The 13224-nt window shown below is 35.2% G+C and overlaps 1 long non-coding RNA gene across 5 annotated transcripts; it reads right to left on the reverse strand.

Annotated features, from left to right (window-relative positions):
* Positions 1-1688: 1688 nt before the first annotated feature.
* On the reverse strand, positions 1689-13005 carry LOC124139106. 5 transcript variants are annotated; one of them, XR_006861735.2, is made up of 5 exons: positions 12867-13005; positions 10747-10855; positions 10324-10416; positions 5289-5477; positions 1689-1913 (listed from the first exon to the last, which is right to left on the reverse strand). It is a non-coding gene; the product is annotated as an uncharacterized LOC124139106 (long non-coding RNA). The 5 variants fall into 5 exon arrangements; XR_007220563.1 differs by adding an exon at positions 11048-11154 and having other exon boundaries at positions 1689-5477; positions 10747-10852; positions 12867-12972; XR_007220562.1 differs by adding an exon at positions 11048-11154 and having other exon boundaries at positions 1689-5477; positions 12867-12972.
* Positions 13006-13224: the final 219 nt, after the last annotated feature.

The raw sequence follows: 13224 nt of genomic DNA on the forward strand, positions 1-13224 counted from the left end.
TAGGGTTTCTACTCAATATATGTCCGACAGTGATGTAAAAGTGGATTATTCTTGAACCAGGCGCAGATGTTTTCGTATCTCAACAGAAACATGAATGATCAGGTGCTAGGGTTAGGGTTTCTACTCAATATATGTCCGACAGTGATGTAAAACTGGATTATTCTTGAACCAGGCGCAGATGTTTTCGTATCTCAGCAGAAACATGAATGATCAGGTGCTAGGGTTAGGGTTTCTACTCAATACATGTCCGACAGTGATGTAAAAGTGGATTATTCTTGAACCAGGCGCAGATGTTTTCGTATCTCAACAGAAACATGAATGATCAGGTGCTAGGGTTAAGGTTTCTACACAATATATGCCCGACAGTGATGTAAAACTGGATTATCCTTGAATCAGACGCAGATGTCACGAAATCTTAACAGAAACATAAATGATAAGGTGCTAGGATTAGGGTTTCTACTCAATATATGTCCGACAGTGATGTAAAACTGGATTATTCTTGAATCAGGCGCAGATGTTTTCGTATCTCAACAGAAACATGAATGGTAAGGTGCTAGGGTTAGGGTTTCTACCCATTATATGTCCGACAGTGATGTAAAAGTGAGTTATTCCTGATACAGACGATGATGTTATGAAATCTCAACAGAAACATGAATGATAAGGTGCTAGGGTTAGGGCTTCTACTCAATATATGTCCGACAGTGATGTAAAAGTGGGTTATTCCTGATACAGACGCACATGTTATGAAATCTCAACAGAAACATGAATGGTAAGGTGCTAGGGTTAGGGTTTCTACCCATTATATGTCCGACAGTGATGTAAAAGTGGGTTATTCCCGATACAGACGCTGATGTTATGAAATCTCAACAGAAACATAAATGATAAGGTGCTAGGGTTAAGGTTTCTACACAATATATGTCCGACAGTGATGTAAAACTGGATTATCCTTGAATCAGGCGCAGATGTACCAAAATCTCAACAGAAACATGAATCATGAGGTGCTAGGGTTAGGGTTTCTACCAGATGCATGTCCGACAGTGATGTAAAACTGGATTTTTCTGGAATCAGACACAGCTGTTGCGGTATCTCAAAAGAACCCTCAGAAGAATCGTAAGGTTCTAAGGTTAGTGTTCCTTCCCAATATATGTCTAATTGTGATATAAAACTGGGTCATTCCTGATACAGACGCAGGTGTTACTGTATCTCAAGGTGCTAGGGTTACCCAATACATGCTGAAAAGTGACAAGAAACTGCTTTCTTAGCCACACAGACCCTACTTATTAATTTCTGTCTTTATGGTACTGCAATTATGCCAAAGTAGAGTGAGAGAAACTTGGGTGCACAGGTGGCCCACTTGTCATGGTTGATGGAACTTGATGTGCAGTTAGTGCCAGGATGTCCTGGTCATGGGTTGAAATCCAGAATACGACCCTTCGTATCAGCACCACAATACCTCATGTGGTTGCATAAATTTGTGTCTCCCTTACAAATCACACTGCCACATGTCCATCTGTTCAGCTTTAGGTCACTATTCTCCAAACCAGTGATCAGAATGGATCCTCACATAACCAATCGACACAACTCTGCAGTGTTGAAGCATTTTAGACCATTAGGCCAACTTTTCTCTCAAACAGCCAAACAGCATAAAACATCCACACTATGGTGACGGAAACACAACTAGTATCACATGTATTTCAATACTTTATTCTATTGCAGAAATCCATTTTTTAATACTATATATAAATCAGTAGTGAAAACAAAAAACTTCTGAATAACATATTTGTGAAACTTAAAGATGGTGTCAGTCATCTTCAACTTGCTGAATATGAAAATTATTAACATTTGGTCATGACAATATTAGTGCTGGAATCAAGAGCGCAGCGTCCAGTTCATGACTTCATTAAAGCGGATATCTGAAACCACAAAAAAAAAAAACTGAACGAGTTAAATGTATAATTTAAACATACAGATTATTATTTTATTCTTCTTATCTATAAGGCTACAATATTTGCCAAAGATAGGTGAATGAATTTGGTAATGATAGCCCATAGGCTGGTTAAAAATAGTGCTACAACAGTGTAGCTCACCTGGACATGTAGTCAACACTTTATAATGACAAAAGAGACAACCACTATACAGAGACTATCATTGCTACCCTGCATATATATATTTTTTATATTTTCCATATAAATACTGAGGACTAAAAACACTAAAATATCTGAACAAATCATGCTGTCATCTTGAGGAGAAACACACACGGCACAAATTCAGCTCCCTCAGTCTGGCAAATTTAGAGAAGTTTACATTGCCAAATATGCATTTTGATAGAATTTAAAAGCATGGTCAAAGCAAGGTCAAAATTATGAATTATGAAAAACCAGAAATATTTTTTGAATCCCATAACATACACAAATATGCATTTTGATAGAATTTAAAAGCATGGTTAAAGCAAGGTCAAAATTATGAATTATGAAAAATCAGAAATATTTTTTTACTCCCAAATTTCATTAGAACTTGTACAAAACTGACTGAATAATGGCAATAAGAAGTTTCAGCTACCAGTGTAGTTTAAGTGCAAAGATCATACTGGAATTTGGATTTGAACGTCTTGAACAAATTCTGATGTGATCAACAAATGCGAAGTTTCAGCTTCAGTGGTCCAGTAGTTTCTGAGGAGGTGCTCACAACAGATAACTCATCATTGTAGATTGACATGCAGACGATATCTCGAACCTGGACATTAAAATACTGTAAAATTTGCATTTAATCTCAAACCTCAAATGAAATATTTCAAATATTTTACATTCACACATTTCTCTGCCTATTGATACAACAATTAGTGAAAGCACACTTTCAAGATTTATTATCTGGCATTATGCTTAGCAACTGCTACCCTTTTGATCATTCCAACCCGATAAGTACATAGAAAGTTGCACGATCAAAAACATAAGTACAAATATTTGAAGGCAAGTGTTTTAAGAAGCACATAGTATTTCAAATAAAAATATGACTAAACTTAATCAAATAGATTGCAAACATATGTCCAAAGTCTAGATGTATACAATGAACACTCTTCATGACCATCTGTACATCCTTACAACAGGACTAACTTGCATAAATTGCATATACCAGAATCATGGAAAATAACAATCAAGAAAACTAGAAAATTATTTTACAGAATTTGTATATAAACAGTTGCTTAAGTGATCTGACTAAGCCTGTAAAAGGCGCTAGAATCTTTTATGATAAATTAATATCAAATGAAAATAATCTTAAAGTTTGTAATAAATGGCAACCAATTTTTCACTGTGATTTTAATTGGAAAACGATATTTACTGTTTATAGATATAAACTGAAGGATGTAAAACTTTTAGATTTTCAATACAGATTTCTACATGGAATTATCTACACAAATAAGGAACTATTAACAATGAATCTTGTAGACAACTGTGTTTGTAACTTTTGTAATGCTGTCAATGAGGACGTCAGCCATGTCTTTTGGGAATGTAATGAAACTAAACAATTTTGGAATGATCTCGAACTTTGCCTTAACAATTATCTTCCACAAAAAATTAAATTGACAAAATATCTTATTTGGTTTGGTTCTAACTACTCTAATACTTTATTCAATCATATAGTTTTATTGGGAAAAAGGCATATTCATGTAAGTGGAATTAAAGGAACCAAATCGAAATTAGATATACTTTTAAAATTGTTTAAAAACATATATTCAATCGAGAAATTTATTGCTATAAAAAAGGATGACAAAAGTAACTTTAACAAAAATGGTTACCTTTATTCTCAGCATTTGATTCATAGCTCTCTGTTGATACATGATATGTTTGAGTCTGACTGTGTGTTGCAACCATTTTGGTTTGAAATAGGACAATGTTTGTTTTCAACCCTTTTATATTCTAAAGAGTGTATTGTGCCATTCTATGCAAACCGAAATATGTTTTTGACGGAATACTGTATTAATCTACAACTCTGGGAACAATAAAAACATTTATAAAAATAAAAAACTTGCATAAATTCAGAGCAGAATTGTTGATATGCTTAAAAATGTGTTGTTGTTTGTTTGTTTTTTTTGGGGGGGGGGAAGGAAAGGAGAAGTATTTAAATTTATGTGACCCATATATTTTACCTGAAGTTTAACCCAATCTGTGGTATCATGAAGGGTGTTTTAGCAAGGGATGACTGTATTTATGTTTATCTTCCAACATTACAAAAAGAACCAACATCAGATATTTCAAATCCTTATCTTGAACAAATATACAGTTTGGAATCCCAATAAAATTCACATTTCTAGAACTGATTTGCCGCTCTGATAAATGGTACTTATGTGGCTGTTTTCTCAAAGTCATTTTTATTATAACACTTAGATAAATTCATAACATTTAATACACTCCTGTGTCACCATTTACAGTGTTGATATTTTGTCCAATTCATTCATCACTCCAATTTACCGGTATATGCATAAAACCAAAAGGACTAAACGAAAATGCATTAAATGTAGATAAGGGGGCACATGTGAAGAACAAAAGTAACAGCAGTTACAAAAATCATACTATGCCCCAAAGTACAATGTAATATAATTTAGCATCATTGACAAATTCAATATGGTTGACATGGCGGCCATATTTAGAATCTGATCCGATTTCAGTGATTGTCTTAGTTTTATTAAACACAGCAGTCCGCCATATATATTTTATCAGCTATATGAAGATAACCTGGAAATAATTCAGTCTGGCCTGGAAAAACCAGTCATATTATCACTGTCATCTTGTTACAATAACAAGCAACTAACCAAGTCACCGAACCTGACCACCCAATCACTTAACTCGTCCCTTATAACAAGGATAGGTTGCAGTGGACCTATTCTAACACAGAATCACCAAGGTGGACTGATTTTTGTGAACATTAATCTAGAGACACCACGGCTGGGATTGTCAGAAAAGTAAAAGTTTTTAACAACTGAAGGTTAAAACAAACAAACATTAGCTGACTTCAGCGCTTGGTACCTGAACATAACACATCTACAGACTGAATTTGGTTAAAATATATCAACAAAAGTGTGTTGGTATATTTGTAGCCATGTTATTTTCGACCACCTTAAAAGAAGATAAATTTGAAAGTGACCATTGAACATGACATGTCTTTACACACATGACCATTCTATTTTATGTTGTAATTTACATTTCATGTCCATTATTCATGTGTTCAATAATTTTCAGATGACTTTGGACCCCACAACCCCTCAATACCTGAAAAGTTCATGGATATCAAACCTGAACTGTGTTCAGATAACAGCAGTTATGTGGGTGATTTCTGACCCGCTGACTTTTCCACATAATTTTTTTAACCAGATGTTATTCTTCCACCATTAATTGATTTGCAGATTTCCATGTCAGACAAAGATCAAGCGGTGTCATAGGATTCCTTTTCACTTGATCAGGAGGGATGCTATTGTGTGCCAACTGAAATAAAAAATATGACAAAAATAACAATGATAATCAATGGTCTATAATTCAGGGTCTTACCACCTGCACAAGGCGCAACGAAGTGAACTAAGCAGGTTGCACCACCAAAATATTGGCTGCACTAGTTAAGCAAAAATTGAAACACTTTATTTTCAGTTATTTTGAATATTAAATAAATTCAAAGAAAAAAAACCCCTTGAGAATGTGCTCCAGAATTTATTTTGTGTGAATCTGTACATGCCTTTTCATATCATGATATCAAGTAAACAACCTTAAACAGAAGTCTCAAAGTGTCTGTTGTGATTGTAACCTCATGAGTGACTGTTCTAGTGGTAATTGTGAAGAGTCCTGCAAGTTCAATGCATTCAGACCACCTGTGTATTTCACTACTTTCATGAACTTTTGTTTCCTGGATTCGAAAAGACTTGCAGCCAGTTCTAAAAGAATTCAGTTTTCCACTTATGGCTGGAAATGTTACCTGCACTGGGTGCGACCTAACCTCACCTAAAAGTTACCGACACCTGGGCCTAGTTGCACAGAACAATCTTAGTTACATCGATCTTAGGCGGCTACAATCAATTTTACAATCACCATACAATTGTCCTATGCCACTTTCACAAACCCATCTTAGCACGATTGTAAGACGGCTTATCTAAGATTGAAATCTTCAACAGTGGAAGTACGAATATCTTAAACTCGACTCCTGTCTACAGTTGTCTGCAAACGCGCATAGCTCGCTGCGTATACAATAAGTGGAACTGTTCACGACACACAACACATACCTCCCCCCATCACACCTTGCACTGTTTCAAGAAAGGTGCCAATTATTTGAAGGAAACGATTACTATAATGATGGCATTAATTTTTGTCAGCATTAATACTGTCATGATTTAGGAATTGTTTTCTGTTGCAACTAGAGAAATACCTACTCATGATTTTTTATCAAAATTATTGAAATACGAATAAATATGTTATTTAGTGACACAATCATTATGAAAATTAAAAGAAATAATACTAAAAATATTTCCTAATAACATAACACAGGTGAGCTTTTTGTAAAATCCGAAATATATCCTTCATGCTTTCATTTCGCTGCTATAACAAAGGATGTTATGACTACCTTTTCAAAACACAGAAACACACAGGTTTTCAAGAATGAATGGATGAGAAATAATGATAATGAATAATGTTTCGAGAAAGTAGTTGTCTAATATATATTCACTTGGTATTAATTATATTGATAATTATTTTCCAAAGGTGTGAATTTTATTTTTGCTATTTCAAATGTCTCATCATGTGTTTTTGCTTGTTTAATGAATACTTTTCTTTTCTTTTTAATTCAGATATTAAATTCGCTCGTCCCCTGCCAAATAGATTTTAGATTTAAACATGTATGATTTTGCACTTCAACTTATATTCATATGTAGATTAATTTAATGATAAACTAAAGACAAAATAACTGACACAAATGTGACCCAAAAGAAATACAGGGGCAGCAACATTATACACTGGGCAAGGTAGATTCTATGCTACATGCTTATACAAAGGGAAACCACAGAGGCAGAATATTTATGTGAATAAATGCGTATACCGCATTCGACGTAATAAGCGCCCCGATCTAATAAGCGCCCATGGGGCTATTTGCTAATATATTGGCTAGTGAACAATCCCAATCAGCACCCCTTCCGATTGATGAATGTACACAAGACTTATTCATTTGTGTAAAATACGCACTCATGTGTTATATCACCCTTAATTATGGGCAATTAAATTCTTGAAAAATATATCTGTCGTATGTAAACATTTCAGGCTGTTAGCATAAACCACAAAATTTACGATCTTTCAACTCAAAATAATATTCTAATAAGCGCCCCCTATTTCTAATTTTGAGAGCGCCCTGGGCGCTTATTATGTTGAATACGGTATTCCTTATTTGACAACAAGTCATTAAAGCCTTAATGATATTTAACATAACCCTAAGATAATGATTGTTCTCTTCCTGTCAACATTAACTGATTTCTACATTCAACTGTTTATTACTCAAAATTGTGTATCTTGTGTAAGTGAATAGGCAATATAATCAGAAACCTGTTATCAGGATGAGTTGGTTTTCAAACACAGAGATCCGTGAAAAATGTTGGACAGAGACCATTATACGTAAGGGCAATGTGTTGAATTGGACTTGATCACATGTGTCTAATGGTACTCTCTCTGATTGGGTGCTGCCTAACTTTCTTCTTTCTAACATGTCAGTCACTGGATACAATAGATCATATTTGAAGATATTGATGAATTTCAAAACAATTGTCATACACACTGGTATACCATAATGACATTATAGATGGAAATAAAACCCTTCTACGGAAATTTAATATCATCTAACAGTTCTGGAATAGCTAAATATGCAAACAAAAGAATCGACATGTTTTTACAGACGACTTACTGTACAATAACTTAAATGTCTGAGTAGTGGAAGAAAACAACATTTTAAACATATCTGCCATGTTCGTCATGCTCAAAATCAGATAAAAATTTTGAATGCATTTCTGGTGAATTTATTCCTGGGACCACACAAAAAATGACAGCTTCATAACAATTGTAGGTTATTTAAGAAATGTAAAAATAAAACATCACTGGATTAAAGGATTACATTAAGGTTAAAGTTCATAAATGCGCAAGTTATTGAAATACACAAAACAGAACCTCGTGCAATATTGTCACCATATATTGAATTACATGAGCAGTCTGTGCCTAAAAATGATGGGTCAACTAGTCCGAACAGGATTTTAGTGTTGTCATATTGACTATTATTAATTGGACTTACTACATCGAGCACAATATTACTAGACTTGCGTTTCAAATTTGGGGTCTTTTCAGGAAGAATTGCTCAAGCAAAACATGTTACAGTGGTGCCTCGTTTATACGGACACTTGCATCATGTCAGTATATGTTGACAGTATAAAGAATTAGTACATGCATTATAGTATACTTTAAAGTAACAGACAACAGGCTATCGCTTGCTACTTCAATTCTGAAATGAAAAGACGTTGATACTTCATTGTGTATCAAGTGCAGAGTCTGGTGAGTCCCATTATCAAGTAAAGAGTTAGAATATAACATAGCAGTTGCCTTAATAGTCTATACAGAGCTCCAGAAAAGTTGCGTATCTGCGTGAAATAGGCATCAGAAATGCAGAAATACACAGTAAAATATAATCCAAGCGTATCAAATACGCAACGAACATTACAGATACACTACAAAAATAAAACTTGTGCGTATCATCAAAATATTGCGAAGTAACCCTGCGTATTCGATTAGCAAATCAGCAACTTATTTTGAAATTATAAACGGGCATTCCGTCAACCTTGCCAAACTCCACGATGACAGTTACATCATGATCATTTGCCATCACACTTTCTTGTGGAAGTATCGTGGTATTTTTGAGTCCTATAAAGCTCTCGAACCCACACGACACCAGTTTGCAGGGACTAGATGAATAGTGTTTTTAAATATTTAACTTAAATACCCACATGTGTAAAAACTAGTGGGTAACAGAAATTTGAATACCCAGATAGAATTACTGATACCCAATGATTTTAAAATGCATGGGTAAAATACCCACAACACCAAAAGCTTATCAGGAGCTCTGTCTATAGCAATTTGTTATCTGCAAATATAATAAAAAATATTTATTTAATTGGTTAGGAATTCCACAGAGAGTAGATAAGTACGTAAAACATAATTTTCACAGTATGATTAGAGAAACAAGACAATATATTTAAGATAAGAAATTAAATTTGTCCCCAGTTTTAAGAGGCTTGGGTAAACCCTGTAGTGACCAGGCTCCATGGTCTAGTGCACAACATTTACAATGTAGGTCTAAACTAAACAGGTAGGCACCTTGCACAAACATAACTTGAGAAAGACAGAGACGAGTTCAACAAAAAAATACCACAACAAAGTAGTGCACATTTAGTTCTGTCGTGAGGAACATACTGATTTTACAACCAAAGTTGACACTTTCTAGCAAACTTTTTACAAACATACATAACCTGAAGATACCGTATTAATTGTGTTATGACAAGCATGTGCAGATAGTTGTACGAATCTTGGTTTGTCTCTTACAAACTGATACAAACAGTCTGTATTCATAATAATCGATAAAAATAGCACATTATAATACTAGGGCATAAGATTATTTAAAAAATTGAACTTTTATCTTTGTTTGTTTGTTGTTTAATGCTGTACTAAGCAATATTCGTGCTTTGACAGCTGCCTGTAAACAATGAAATCTGGACCTGACAATCCAGTAATTGACATCATGAGCATCAATCCATCCAAAAGGGATACGATGACATGCATTAACAAAGTCTGTGAGCCTGACCCCTCAATCGCGTTAGTCGCCTCTTATGACAAGGATAGTCACCTCTTAAAGCAAGAATGGTTTGCTGAAGACCTATTCTGACCCTGATCTTCACTGGTAACTTGGTAAGTTTGTATAACTAAACATGTGGCACTTGCTGCCAAGACAATGAATGACAAGAACTACAGTAACAATATTCCCTCTATTTGGGTACAACACAAATTGACTAAAACACTGAGAAATATGCACATTTGCTCTTAGTCCTTATTAAAGTGTGCTGGTACTGTACAGACAAATCTTATTTTGGAATGTATCAGAAATAACAGGAAAATGACAAGGACTAATGCAGGCCAGTAGACAAAATGAAAAGGAAAATATACAATATATAAAACACTGCCAAACAGATCACTTTTTAAAAACTACACTATGTTGTTTTTGTGTGTACAATGACATTATAATTGGGAATTCAATTATACTTACAAAAACAGGATGTTGCCAGCAGTGCACACTACTGTTCATGATAAGGTATTCTCAGTTCTGTCCATTGCTCATAGACAGATGTAGTGTCTGCTACTGTCAACAAAAACATTCAAACATTACACCCTACACTAAACTGTATGAGTTAAATGGAGATACATTCATCAATAAAATGGTATTTTGTCTTCAGACATTCAGTTACCAGCGGATTACAGTTAGTTAGATGCTGTAGGCCTAGTCATAATCTTATAACAACACAATTATTCAGGTATAAATGGATAAATTTGAGTTTGTTGACAGAAGTTGCAAAGAAACAATACAGATGTAGACCAGTGTAATTAACTAACAGTTAGGGAATGTTGATCATGACTTGTTATAAAGTCTATCAGCCTCTCTGCTATCAACAAACATTTACAAAACAATCACTTTCACCAGCACTTTGAGAATACCAGGGTCACGTGATGGTGTTTTGGAGCATTTTCAGTTGTTTGGGACTTCAGAGCTTGAATAAATTTTCTGCCTCAGATTCATACTGCTGAAATGTAAACGAAATACGATATATATATATTATGTAAGCAGTAATAACTAGTAATTACTACCAGTTGGACCAAAAGAAACGAGCGAGTATGAAAAGGAACGTGACCCAATCGTCTTTGGACGCAAGTGATTCACCTTAAAACATGGGCGCTTGATACCAATACAATATACGATAGGTAGTAGGCCATACCTTAGCGGTAAATCACTCTTTCTTTTAGAATAAACGGCATTTATGATGCGTGACTTTGCTTGTGCACGTCAACGTTGTTTCTAGGGACGCAAAGAATGCAAGGCTACCTGAAGAAAACATGCACGACATTACGTTCCCATTTGTGGAAATGGCAGGAATATTGAAGAGTATTTATTGTTGTGAAAACACCCACGTTTGTTGTGCTCTATTTAGAGAACTAACTAGCCTAAACTAGGCCTAAGTTGAGTGGAACAGATGACGTGACCTTACACAAAATGGCGGCGGATGATGATGCATGACGAGGTCATGTGACCAGCTGGTGATGTAATGATCAATGGTTACCGTATAATTTTCTTCATGATAATGTAGATTCTATTTGTAATTATTTAACAACCACAGTATATTTCAAGTGCTACTTCTACATCTAGAAAGATAGCTGGTTACAGGCTGAAGTTGCTCTGCGGTAATCTTTTCATTTTTCTGTTGAGACAGCCCGGCTTGCATATCGTCTATGTAGACTCGTTGACCAATGAAAATCAAAGACATGCTCCTTTGCCGTTAGCTAGTAGTAGCAGTAAATGTTAGTCTCCAGAGACGAAGTGACCGTCTTTGTACCTACTAGTAACAGCTCACAGTTGCTAACAAATCTGTGCTAGAAGTAGGTCATATTTCCTGGATCGGTGACGCTGATCACTGTGTCGGATTAACGAGACTTTTAATGAGTGATTTCAGTAATTCGTTGCAAATTAGGTGTTGGAGTCAGAGTGCGAGACTGTCGGATTGAGGGGCTAAATAGCATTGATTAAATCGGTTCCTATCATTAGTGTCGGATAAAGCTGTTTGTTGGATTAACGAGTGTCGGATTAATGAGATTTGACTGTACTTAACAAGAGCCAAGAATATCACTTTGTTGTTTTTGTAAGACAAAAAAAAAGAACTCTAAACATAACATCACACTTTTGCAAGATGTCGGAGATAAGTGATTGTGAGCAATTCCGAGAAGGATCCAGGCCAAGCTCAGGGAGGATAACTGGATCAATTTATCTAATCTGACACGCAAAAAGAAGTGGACAGTACACACAATGCAGAAGCATCTTGCTACGGATTTATGATTCTGTTTCTTGATGTGTATCTCTTTCCATGTCTTGCTATATCAAATATGCAGATAATTAGAAGTCTGCTGCAAGATACCAGGGCCCGACTGTACTTTCAGTATCATTCAGTATTATAAATATTTCTTTTATTGTCGTTCGTTATATAACTTGCATGAATAATTGAACATGATGTTGACAAATTATGAAAGATGATTATCAAGGCAAATTTTATCATGAGCAAAAATATGGTAGATCTACATATTCTTGAAACACCAAATACATAATTAAGAAATACAATTAGGACAATGACTGTTTCAAATGAGACGCAACAAGCATACTCAACGAGTTATCAACATGCAGAATGTGCAAACATATTTTGAATGAAATATGCCTTACTGTACTTCACTTTGCACATGATTTGGACTGAATCAATTCCAGTATGTTAATACACATATAAATTAGTGTACGGCTACAAATTCCTTGGCGATTTATGAGATCGGACGGGCAAAATTAGCTAAATTAGTATGCCTGATTGCCGCGGGTGGACGGCGACACGTGGGCACAGCACGTGGGCTACAGTAAATCTGTAGACATGGTGAAATGAGATTAACAATGAGATTGAGGATACTATTATGCGATTTAATAAATCAAAACTAAAAACAGTTAGGCAACAATAAGAAGAACATCATAGTGCATAGCCGAACAATATGTATAAAACGCCTTACGCTTGGACTGACGGAGCGCTGCTGGACGAGAAAGGAGAGGTGAAGGTCATGCCCAAGCGGCCCGGATTTGTTTCGAATGATGTTTTTTTTATATTGGCAACTCTTGAAAGAATACGTAACAGTTCATTCCAACTTTACAAAATTTAATTGTATATGAATACATGTTGCTGTTTTTTATGTAGTATTTCTAAACTGTAGCGATGGAATTGCACGTCGATGTTAATATGGTTACAGGCTGCATAGGCTCTGCGATTATGTGCAAGGCGTAGAGACGGAGCACAGCCGATAACAGACAACAACCCAAACGACGTATGTAAGGTGCACTGTGAGTGGCTGCGTGGTGCTTTTTTTAACTGTC

The sequence above is a fragment of the Haliotis rufescens genome, unplaced genomic scaffold, assembly GCF_023055435.1.
Source record: "Haliotis rufescens isolate VD_foot unplaced genomic scaffold, xgHalRufe1.0.p SCAF_135, whole genome shotgun sequence".
NCBI lineage: Eukaryota > Metazoa > Mollusca > Gastropoda > Lepetellida > Haliotidae > Haliotis > Haliotis rufescens.